At 33.0% G+C, this 10902-nt stretch overlaps 1 long non-coding RNA gene across 1 annotated transcript; it reads right to left on the reverse strand.

Annotated features, from left to right (window-relative positions):
- Window positions 1–1120: 1120 nt before the first annotated feature.
- On the reverse strand, window positions 1121–2711 carry LOC135841091 (uncharacterized). Its single transcript, XR_010557841.1, has 2 exons — window positions 2417–2711; window positions 1121–1691 (listed from the first exon to the last, which is right to left on the reverse strand). It is a non-coding gene; the product is annotated as an uncharacterized LOC135841091 (long non-coding RNA).
- Window positions 2712–10902: the final 8191 nt, after the last annotated feature.

Genomic DNA, 10902 nt, shown 5'->3' on the forward strand with positions numbered 1-10902 from the left:
GAGTATGCGAAGCAAAATTTTCGAAAATTCCTGCTTTCGCCAAAAGTATACTAAAAAATCTTGTTAGGTATGTTTTTTGCCAAAATTGTCTGAAAAGTTTTGTTTTTGCCTGAATTTTTTTGTTTAAAAAACTTTATTAATGGGTACTAAGCCGGACTACAAACAATAAAAGTTGCTAATATTTCGCTGGAATTACATCTAGCTTCTTCAGAGCAGTTTTCACCACTGAGGGTTCATTCTTGATTGAGACCTAGTTATAGGTCCAAGTTGGGTGTGGCCTCTCTCCTGATTCACAAAAATTGGTTCAGTCCTTGATCAGGGTAATGATTTTAAAGTAAAAAATGTTGAAAAAAAATTTTGTCGCTTGATAAACTTGGAAGCTTTGAGCTTTTGGAACTCAATGATGATATGGCGAAATGTCCGGCTGGTAGCCAAGGGGTGAAATTTTTAATTTAATCAAAACCGGTTCAAAGGTTCCTGAGAAATTGAATTTTAAATGAATTTTTGTGCAAATTCACCTCATGCGGATTTTTCACTTAATTCATTAACCTAACCTTTGAAGAGGTTAGACGTGATTTGGTGATCTGAAAATTTTTTCACAGAGGTCTTGGACCATAAGGAACAGTTTCCGCTGGTCGGCTTTAGAATCCGAGGACAAGGCCGAATCGCTTATTTTACCCAGCTATGCTCTTTACTTACTTGTCTATTATAATTTAAAATTTTTTACCAGGGTACAACACTAAAAAATTTTCCAAGTGCTTTACAACACCTCTGCTTGTTTTGGTTATATTTTTTGTACTTTTTCAGAATTATTTTCATGAAAACTGACTGAGTATAATTCACTAAGTAGGTAAGTATAGATTGTTACTTTCAGTGGGGTTGGAAACAGATGAAATATTAAAATAATATTCCAATTAAGTGTACAAAATGACATTTTATAATACAGCCATTTTATTTTTTTATTAACCAATTTTCCACAAATTTTATTATACGAGAAAAACAACGTACCTAACAAGCTATTTAACTAAATGTAGACGAAAACGTTTTCTCATCTTGATGGTTGAATAAAAATGATGATGAATATCAGAAAACACGAGAAATTAAAGAAGTCAAGAATACCTAATATGCTGTAAGAATGTATTAACTTAGGTATTTATAAACGTCAAGAATAATATATGTACTGTAAGAATGTATTATAACTTAGGTATTTATAAACTTATCTGTTTTACACGCGAACTTGAGCGGAAGTTTTCTCAAAATGGTGGATTATAAGATGGTCCAGCAACATTAAAATCTTGGGTCATTGTATTAACATAAATGTTTAAATTTAGAAGCACAGCTTGTAAACACAAGTCAACCGCTTCTGGTGGCAGATAAATTTTCTCATTTTTGACGGTGACCGCGAAATAATATGGGCCCGGACTGTTCTTAGCTTCTTTAACAAAGGCTATTGATTTTAGTTTGGTATATTTACCAGCTATAGTTTTACAATCCAGGCAGTCGCCCTGGTCAGCATTTACAAATAATTTATCGTTCAGTAATACTACCAGCATTAGAGCGAATAATGAAAATGAAAAACGCATTTTAAAAGGATTTTTAGTTTTTGTATAGTTGGTATCCAAAGAATAGTTATCACGATATCAAGTGGCTCCTTTTCACAAAAATTGAGTAATCGAATGGTTTGTCCAGTTCTGTAAACAGAGAAAATATCCATTTTAAAAACTTACATCTTAAGTACCCGTTATTTTCTTTTAATCAGGAGCTCTAGTTGAGTATTTGCTTCTATGAGAATCAACATGGAAAATTTCAGGACTTGTTTTTCTAAATTGCATTTTCAACTTGAGTCCAAAATGGAAAAGAGGAGGGATAAGTATGCGATAAAAACCACATTTTTAGAATTTTTGAGCTTCTTCATTCAAAATTAAAAAAAAAAATACAAATACAACCACTAGTGTCTCAATATGAATAGTAGGGGGAGGGGTGGCTAAAAAAAAAGTCGTTAGATTTTGACCAAATTCAGCAGAGACTCTCATTTTGAGTTGAAAGTTATCCACAGAAAGTGGAAGATTAGGGACCACTTTCAAAAAAAATCGGTTTTTTTTGCTCTTGTCGCTACTCAACCTGCTTTGGGAAAAATGACCCATGTCTCAAATGAAAAGTTTTTGAGATTTAAACAAGAAGGACTTTATTATAAAATTTTCAAAATCTATAATACGTTGACAAATTTGGAAATTTTGAATCAAATTTGCTTATTTAATTTTGAAGGTGTGAATTTGTCATAATGACATTTTTTGTTTGTCTCCTCAAGTACTAGGTATCTACAGTTGAATTTTAGCAGATGATTTGCGGAATACCCTGTCTGAATTAAAAGCTAACATACTTATACTTAAAAAAAAACAAAAGCAAAAAAACACACAGTTTTACTTGTTGGTGAGGTAGGTTACGTGATAAGAAGATTCTCAAGTTGATCGACAATCGTAAAGAACGCACACAAAGACTACTGATTGCAGAAAACGCGAGCAGAAATATATAAAAATGTCGCGAAAAAAAAACGCTCTTAAGTACCACTCTTATCAGCATGTATGCACGAGTAGATATCTAAACAAAAGTTCAAAGCACAAAATAATCATTTCATTTTATTTTAGGAAACATAGGAGATGTTGCATAATATTTTCATCACATGCCAACAAAATGTCCTTTTTCTAAATGACTTTCTTATATTTCACCAAGTTATCATTTGAATGGCTTGGTTTTTTGACGAATTTTCCTCCTTATCAGTAGGTATTAAAGAAAACTGCACACGTGCAAATGAATATTCAAGTAAAATTTGAATTATATTATTTTTTATTTTACTTTTTATTACATGAAAATGAAAAAAACAAATCACAAATTCATTATCACCGACTTGAACTAAAAATACACTGTCGTAAATCAGCGCTATTTTCCTTTTTCAAAATTACATAAGGTAAAGTGGGGTAATTCCAATAGTAAAATTCAAAATTTTAGAAATTTTTCATTTTTTGTGTTTCCTGTACATTTTGGGGCAAAAATGATAAAACAACTTTATTCCTATGTCCTTCAGCTACACTTTGACTATATTGAAGAGTGATTTGTTCGGAGGCTTCATACATATAATTGAAAAAACATTTTGGAAGGTCGAGTTATCGGAATTACCCCATTTTTGGGGTAATTCCGATAGCGAGTTTTATGAGGAAATTAATTCTCCTGGGGTGATTCCGAGCCAGTTATGTTGAAATATATCATTTATTGTATACTTAGGTTTTTATTTCATGTAAATTGAATCATTTGAACAAAAGTTACAAAAATTTTACAAATAAGTATGCATTTTTGAGGGATAATTTTTGAAAACTAAACTAACTAGAGAAAAATGCCCCGTTTTGAGGATTTTCTTTGATAATTTTGACCTCCCAAAAAAATACTACATCAAAACAGAGAAAAAAACATTGCAGGGCAATTTCGCTAGGGCTATTGGAATTACCCCATGGCATGAAAAATGATCGACATGTTTAACAATTCAATACTACCAAAAAAATAATTATAAAAGCAAAATCAAAAGAGGTACTGACACTTCAACATGTATCCATCAAATTTAAGCTTTTAAACAGAATTTTTCAACAAGTTTTGATCGATAAAAACGAGTTTCAAAAATGCACTGTTTTTTGCGGCAAAGGTTTTGGGCATTCAGATTTTTAACACTGCACAGACTTGACAAAACGGAGCATGATTGGAACAAAATTCTCTACAATTTTGAGCCACAAAATAATGGTGTCCTCGAGATGGTTTGAAAGTTTTGGTGTATCAAAGTGCGAAGTGGACAGAACAATCACAAGCTTGAGCTTGAACACTACAGTATGTAAGGGGAATCAAGATGTGCAACCACTTATGACTCAATTATGTATATGTTACCGTTAATGTATTTACTCCAGGTAATGTATGAAATAACTAGATAATTCATACATTAGGTACCTGAGAAAGTGTGAATTCAATGAATGAACTGCGATAAAGTAAGAAATGAAGGTCAATTCAAAGCTAGAACAGGGTGTCCCGCCACAGAATAACCTCCAAGCCCCAGGGGCAGATTTATGGCTACTCAAAAAAAAATGTCTTTTTTCATTTTGTCCTTTACTTTAGAAATTACACCATTGAACGACCGTGATAGGTAGAGTGTTGAAATTTGCGGGGCTTGACTGCAAATTTAACGCAGAATTTTTTGTTGTGGCTAACTGTGCGAGATGAACAGGAAGAGTTGTACCATGCGAAATAATTGGAAAAAACGTGTTCAAAAATTGACATTTTTTTTGTTTTCGTAAAAAAACCTCAAAATCTTTTCCTCATTGACATGTCCTTTTTATCAGTTGTCTTGAATTGAAAAAGTGTGACCTTTTTGATTCCGCAAACCCGCATGCCTCTCTATCTCAATTTATAAAAAAAGTTTCACCACTTTCAATGCTGAACAAATAAAACTTGGAAAATTTCAAAAATTTCATTTTTTTACTCTCATTTAAAGATCTGGCGCAGTTATTACCCACAACGAAAAATTCTACGTGAAGTTTGCTATCGAGCCCCGCGAAACTCAATTTTTAACAGTTCATTTCATGATTTAACTGACCACACTTCGCCATTTCATAGAATAACTAGATTTTTCATGCATTACCTCTTAGATGAACTGTGAACAATTTACTTGAACTAAGTACTTTTTCATTAATGTATGAATTAAGTCTAGTTATTTCATACATTAACTGGAGTAGACACATTAATGGTAACATATACACTGTGTGACATCAGAGCGTTTTGCCCTATGATACCTTACCTATGAACTAGATTCATATGAGTCATTATTAATACCCTGCTTGTGGGTATAATGCATACCTAGTGGATTGTATTCAGTTGATGGGTAGGTCCGATTATCTATCCTTTTCTCATTTTTATTTTCAGTCTGAATAATCCTTGGTGAGGCGGTAAGTCGCCAGATAAGGGTGTGCTTTGATTAGCTAGGTCTCCCTGGGTTTCTTATTTTTTTTTTTATTCTCGAGATGAGGCTATACTGTCCAAGAGGGTGGCTTGGTCGCTCAAAATTTTTTTTTTTTTTTGGAGGTACCCAACAATAATCCATCATAATTTTCCAAATCTGGGAACAACGCCATTTCGCCTATCTTACCTGGAAATACGCTTTGCACTTCCTGTGCAATTTTTGAAAAAAAGTGACCCTAAAAAATATTGTTCGTTTATTCACCTTTTATTTTCAAGGTGAAACATATCCTACAACGTAGAAGCTGTTGCATAATACGTATTTTCAGCTCATGCCAGCAAATTGTCGTTTTTCTATGTAAATGAGTTTTTTAGCACTATGTCACCAAGTTTTCATTCAAATAGCTCGTAACAAAAACGAGACTTTTTTGATAATGTTGACAAAAGCAGGGATTTTTGGCAAGTTCGCAGAAGTGATTTTTCGCCCCATAAATACGACTCTCGTAAAATTCGCCTTTTATTTCAAGGTGAAAAATATCATCCTACAACGTAGGAGCTGTTGCATAATAAGTATTTTCAGCTCATGCCAGCTAGTCATATTTCATCAAGTTACTCGTATCATTCGAATAGCTCAAATTTTTGACATTTTCCTCTTTATCAGTAGGTAGGTGAAAAAAAAAATTACAAATTTATTAACACCAACTTGGATTAAAAATGCACTGTCGTAATCAGTGCTTCGTTACTTTTTGCGACATTAATTCAGTTCACTTAACTGAAACAACACAACGTTTAGAGAATTCGTTTTACCTATTACAGTTTAGTTTTCTTTCGTTTCCTTCCACGTTATTCATCACAAGCGTACAGCGAAAATGAAACTGCAAAATTTTTTCTTCATCCGTGCAATAGTAGTGCTGATTTCTTTACAGTATATTTCAACAGCAGATGAAGATGGTAGTGACTTTACCCCGGTTATTAAATATATTGGGGCAAGTAAATGAATTGATTACAGGTTCTCACTACTTACCTACGACGTGAACATTTCATAGGCAGAGTATAGGTATCTAGCGTATTGAAAATTTCAGAGTACGTATATCTTATACAAGTACATGATTCTACTATTTATTAGTTGTAAGTAATATTTCATAAAATCATGTACCTACCTAACCTACTATTGTGTACACACTAGGTGGGTATCTACTCTAATTAAAATAAAATATTGAGTGCAACTTTGTAAACCAGTTAATGCGGTTTTTTTTCACTTTTCGGTGTATACCTAGGCCTATAATATGTACATACACATGAAAAGTGGTATTACGCAGTCCATAATAAACCTCGGACTTTTTGCAGCCCAGTACCGGGCTGCAAAAAGTCTGATCTGTTTTTACACGCTACAGACATTCAAAAAGAAGCCAACGCAGCGTGTACATGAGGCAAAATACCACTAAATACCCGCATTATCCGGTTTTATGAACTTGGCATTACATGCACGAGCTACTCGAGTTCCTCACCTCTCTGGAAGTGAATGAAAACATTTTTTTGATGGTGGAAAAAGTCTGGGGAATATCTAAAAAACATACACTTCAGTGGGGAGCCCTCCTTAAAAATTTAAAATTGAATTAAAAGCCTAAATATAAGTCTTTCTCCAACCTGATGGAGTATAAGTATATCTTCTTTACATGGCCGAGCAATGAGCTGCTTTGAGAACACATGGAAAAAATCGAGCGCGCCCTTATTGCTAGTGCAAACCCAATGTCGGTCCGCAAAAAGTCAGTGAGATATCATGGGCTGCGTAAAATGTGTGGGGGAAATCTATTCATATACTGTATGTATAGTAGAGTGGAAGAGTGGATAAGGAGAGAAAAACCAAGAAAAACATTTCAAAATTCACAGATGAAATTTTTATGTCGTTTCTAAAGGGTATTCTCAGGTAAGGTAGGCAAAATAACCATGTTCCCAGATTTGGAAAATTACTATGATGGGTTATTGTTGGGTATCTCCAAAAAAAAATGTTGAGCCGAATTTCTATCCCCCAACACTCCCCCTCCCCTTAGACAGTATAACCAAAAAACGATTTAGGATTGTCAAAATGTTTATTTTCATTAGGTACCTATTACGTGCATTATTTTAAATTAATTTCCCAAATTCCCCATTGCTACATTTTCATGAAGTTTTCAATAAATTTTCAGAATTTTGCATTGCTGCTGAGTTAGGAAACTTCCAATCAATTTTTAGAATTCACATTGCCTCTAAATGACCAAATTTTGAATAATTTTTCAGAATTCTTATTGTCTTCAAATTAAAAAATTTCAAATTCAATTTTCAAGTTCATATTGTCCATAAATTGCAAAACGTATACTTAAGTTAAGTTAATTTTTGGAATTCACATTGGCTCTAATTTTTCAGAATTCTCATTATCTTAATAAATATTACAATTTACATACAATAACTCATATCATTTTCAAGTTCACATTATCTACAACTTACAGAACTTTTAATCAATTTCTGGAATTCTCAGTGTCTCTTAATTTAAATGACAAATTTTCATATTATTTTTTTAGAATTTCCATTGTCTTCAAATTTATAAAATTTCAAACCAATTTTCAGAATTTTCCTTTGATTTTAAATTGTTAAATCTAATAATATATGTTCAGGATTCGCATTGCCTCTAAACTACACGAAAAAAATATGAGTAATTTTTACAAAAAATGTTAACTACATATTTAGCACAATAAGTGGATCCCATTCAAAAATACATAATATAAGTATGATAAAATTTGTTTTAAAACTCAATATTTCCAACTGTTCAGTTACAATAATAATTCTTACTGTATCTTATACAGTAGACTCCCGATTATCCGACCTATTCGGGGGGGGGGGGTGGGGGGGGTAAGGTAGGTCGGATACCAAAAAAGTTAGATAATCCAACATGGATGTTTTTAGTGTAGAAATGAAGTGCATAAGCTTAAAAAGACAATTTTTCATTCAGAAAATCAAGTTTTTGCTCAAAACAGGAACAAAGAATCTAAAAAATAACGAATAGGTAAATAAAAATGAATAAATAATATTCTTTTGTACATAAAAGACAATGAAATACTGACTCAAATTATAATTTTTTGCAGTGTTGAGAACTGTTTGGATTTGAATTGGTTGTGATGGTTGTGGTTTTCAGAACCTTTGAAAATAAGTGGTTCTGGTTTCGGTTCTCAAAAGGTTCCCAGTTGTGGCTTTGAAACGGTTTTGTTTTGGTTCCAAAAGATACCTTTCACATTGTTCTTCCAAAATGGTTCTCAGTTCTTCTCAAACTCAAACGGTTCTGGTGGTTCCTTTTACTCCTCCTTTGATATTTTGCTGGTGGAGCTGGTTGTTCCACCAATTAAAAAATGGTTCCAAATGGTTCCAGGTGCAAAAAATTGGCAAACAATTGAAAATTTGTAAAAATTCCTCCTTACCTCGCTTATTTTGCATGAAAAACATGAATTCTTATTTCACTTTGGTAAAAAAACGAAGTTTCAATGATGAGAGGACCAAAAAGAACCGATTCCTGAAAAGGGTTCTGATGGTTCTTCTTATTTGAAACTTGTTCTGGTTCTTGTTCTGGTTGTTCTTTCCTTAAAAAACTCAATCGGTTCTAAATGGTTCTAAATTGTTTCAAAATCATTTTATATGGTTGTTCTTTTGGTACTTCTCTTTTCCAAATTTTGAAATGGTTCTGATGGTTCTGGGTCTCGTTTCAATTGACCTAAAAAAGCGGTTGGTTCCAAACGGTTGTGGTTCCAAACGGTTCTCAACACTGATTTTTTGAGATAGGTTTGATCGATTTCAAGAAAAATAACGCCATTGTAGTACAAAATTCTGCACACTGCATTATTATTTACACTTCAAAATCAAAAATTAAGGGGTTTTTGGATTATCCGACCTTGGTGGGTCGGATAATGCGAAAAGTAAGTTGGATAAATTTGTACCGGATAACCCAAAAGTTGGATAATTCGGAGTCGGATACAGGAGTCTCTCGATTATCCGACCTAATTGGGGGGGGGGGGTTAGGTGGGTCGGATTCCAAAAAAGTCGGATAATCCGACATGAAATTTTTTGCGTAGAAATGAAGTGCATAAACTTGAGAAGGCAATTTGTCATCCAGAAAATCAAGTTTTGGCTCAAAATATGAACAATGAATTGAAAAAACCACAAACAAACAAAAATAATGTACTTTTGTACATGACTGAAAATTAAATACAGACTCAAATTATAATTTTTCTAGGTAAATTGAGTCGATTTCAAAGAAAATAATACTGTTAGAATACAAAACGTCGCATACTGCATATTTTTACACCTTTCAAAATCAAAAATTGGGGTGTTTATTTAAAATTTTGGATTATCCGACCTTGTTGGGTCGGATAATGCGAAATGGAAGTCAGATAAATTTGTACCAGATAACCCGAAAGTCGGATAATTCGGAGTCGGATAATCAAGAGCCTCCTGTAATTGGGAGTCTACTGTAGTACAAATTAGGTAAGTATCATTTTAATAAATTTTGCTAGTTACCAATAGTAAAAATCATTTTGTTTTAATAATTTTTACTAAAGCGTAAAGCGTGATAATAAAAATTACATAAACCAAGTTGTGTAAAAATTACTCATTTTAAGGTAAGTAATTTTTATATCATAAAAAAGTAAAAATTACTCATCTTAAGGTAAATTTTAAATTTTACTATACTTATGACACTATAGGTGGTAAAAAGTATTGGAATAAATGAAATTAAAATTCATTTAGCAAAATAATATCATCATATTTCATAACTTAATTTTTATGAATTAAAATGAGGGGGTTACAGGGTTCAAAATCCGTTTTTTTTTTTGCACCATCATCGTGTACTTACTTACTCCGCAGCATTTACCTATCCAATATTTCCTATGAAAAATCCGCCACCTACCTACTTACCTCACGGGGATTCGAACCTGGGTCCCTAAATTTCCTATTCCTACCTACATGCCCTAACCACTAAGCCACCAATTCACTATGAGGGTTAGGGCATTAAAATAATATATTTGTTTGGTAAACGCCCCACCAATCCACTCCCACTTGGAATTTACACCTAACAGACTGGGGGTGTAACAGGGTACAATGAGCGGCAGGTGTTTTGCAAGTCCCCTTTACCATTTTTTAGGAATTTATGCATTAAAATAATGAACTAAAATTGCAGTTACTCAGCAATTACCCATCCGAATTGAATGAAAATAAATCTATACCCTCCGCCTTAAGGGCCGATTCCGCATACTTTATTGCATAAGCAGCAGGCAGAATCCTTGACTAAGATTCACACGTTGCAAGTTTACTTAATTCAAGTACATTCACTTTTAAGTACTTGATCATCTCTGATCAAATAAATTTACTTGTATTTATTATTTTTCATCGTGAAATAGAATGGATAATCTGTCAATTGATTAAAAAATCAAGTTACTTGCGGTAGTTGCGGTTGCTTGAATTGAATAAACTAGCACCACTAGCAGCGTGTAAACCTTGTTTATCAGCATGCATCTTCAGATCTGGAGATCTACTGAACAGAATTAGATGAAATTTGAAATATATATACTTTGAAACAATTGAAAGAAAATGTCGGAAGCGATTTTCATTTGATTGAGTATTTTTCGCAGAATTTGAAATTGAAAATAAACGAAATTTGAACACTTTTCAATCATTGATAATTCCAAAACTATTCAAGTAATTAAAAATCCCATCCGACATTGTTTTCTAATTGCTTCATAGTATCTATATTTCAAATTTCATCGATTTTCGTCTGATAGATCTCGAGATCTCAACACTCGAAAATCAGGCGGACCGGGTATGCAATCGTGTATGCGGAATCGGCCCTTAATGATTCTCAAATGGTGTCCAATAGGTACAAAAAACGGTTGG

Source organism: Planococcus citri, chromosome 3, assembly GCF_950023065.1.
Source record: "Planococcus citri chromosome 3, ihPlaCitr1.1, whole genome shotgun sequence".
Taxonomy (NCBI): domain Eukaryota; kingdom Metazoa; phylum Arthropoda; class Insecta; order Hemiptera; family Pseudococcidae; genus Planococcus; species Planococcus citri.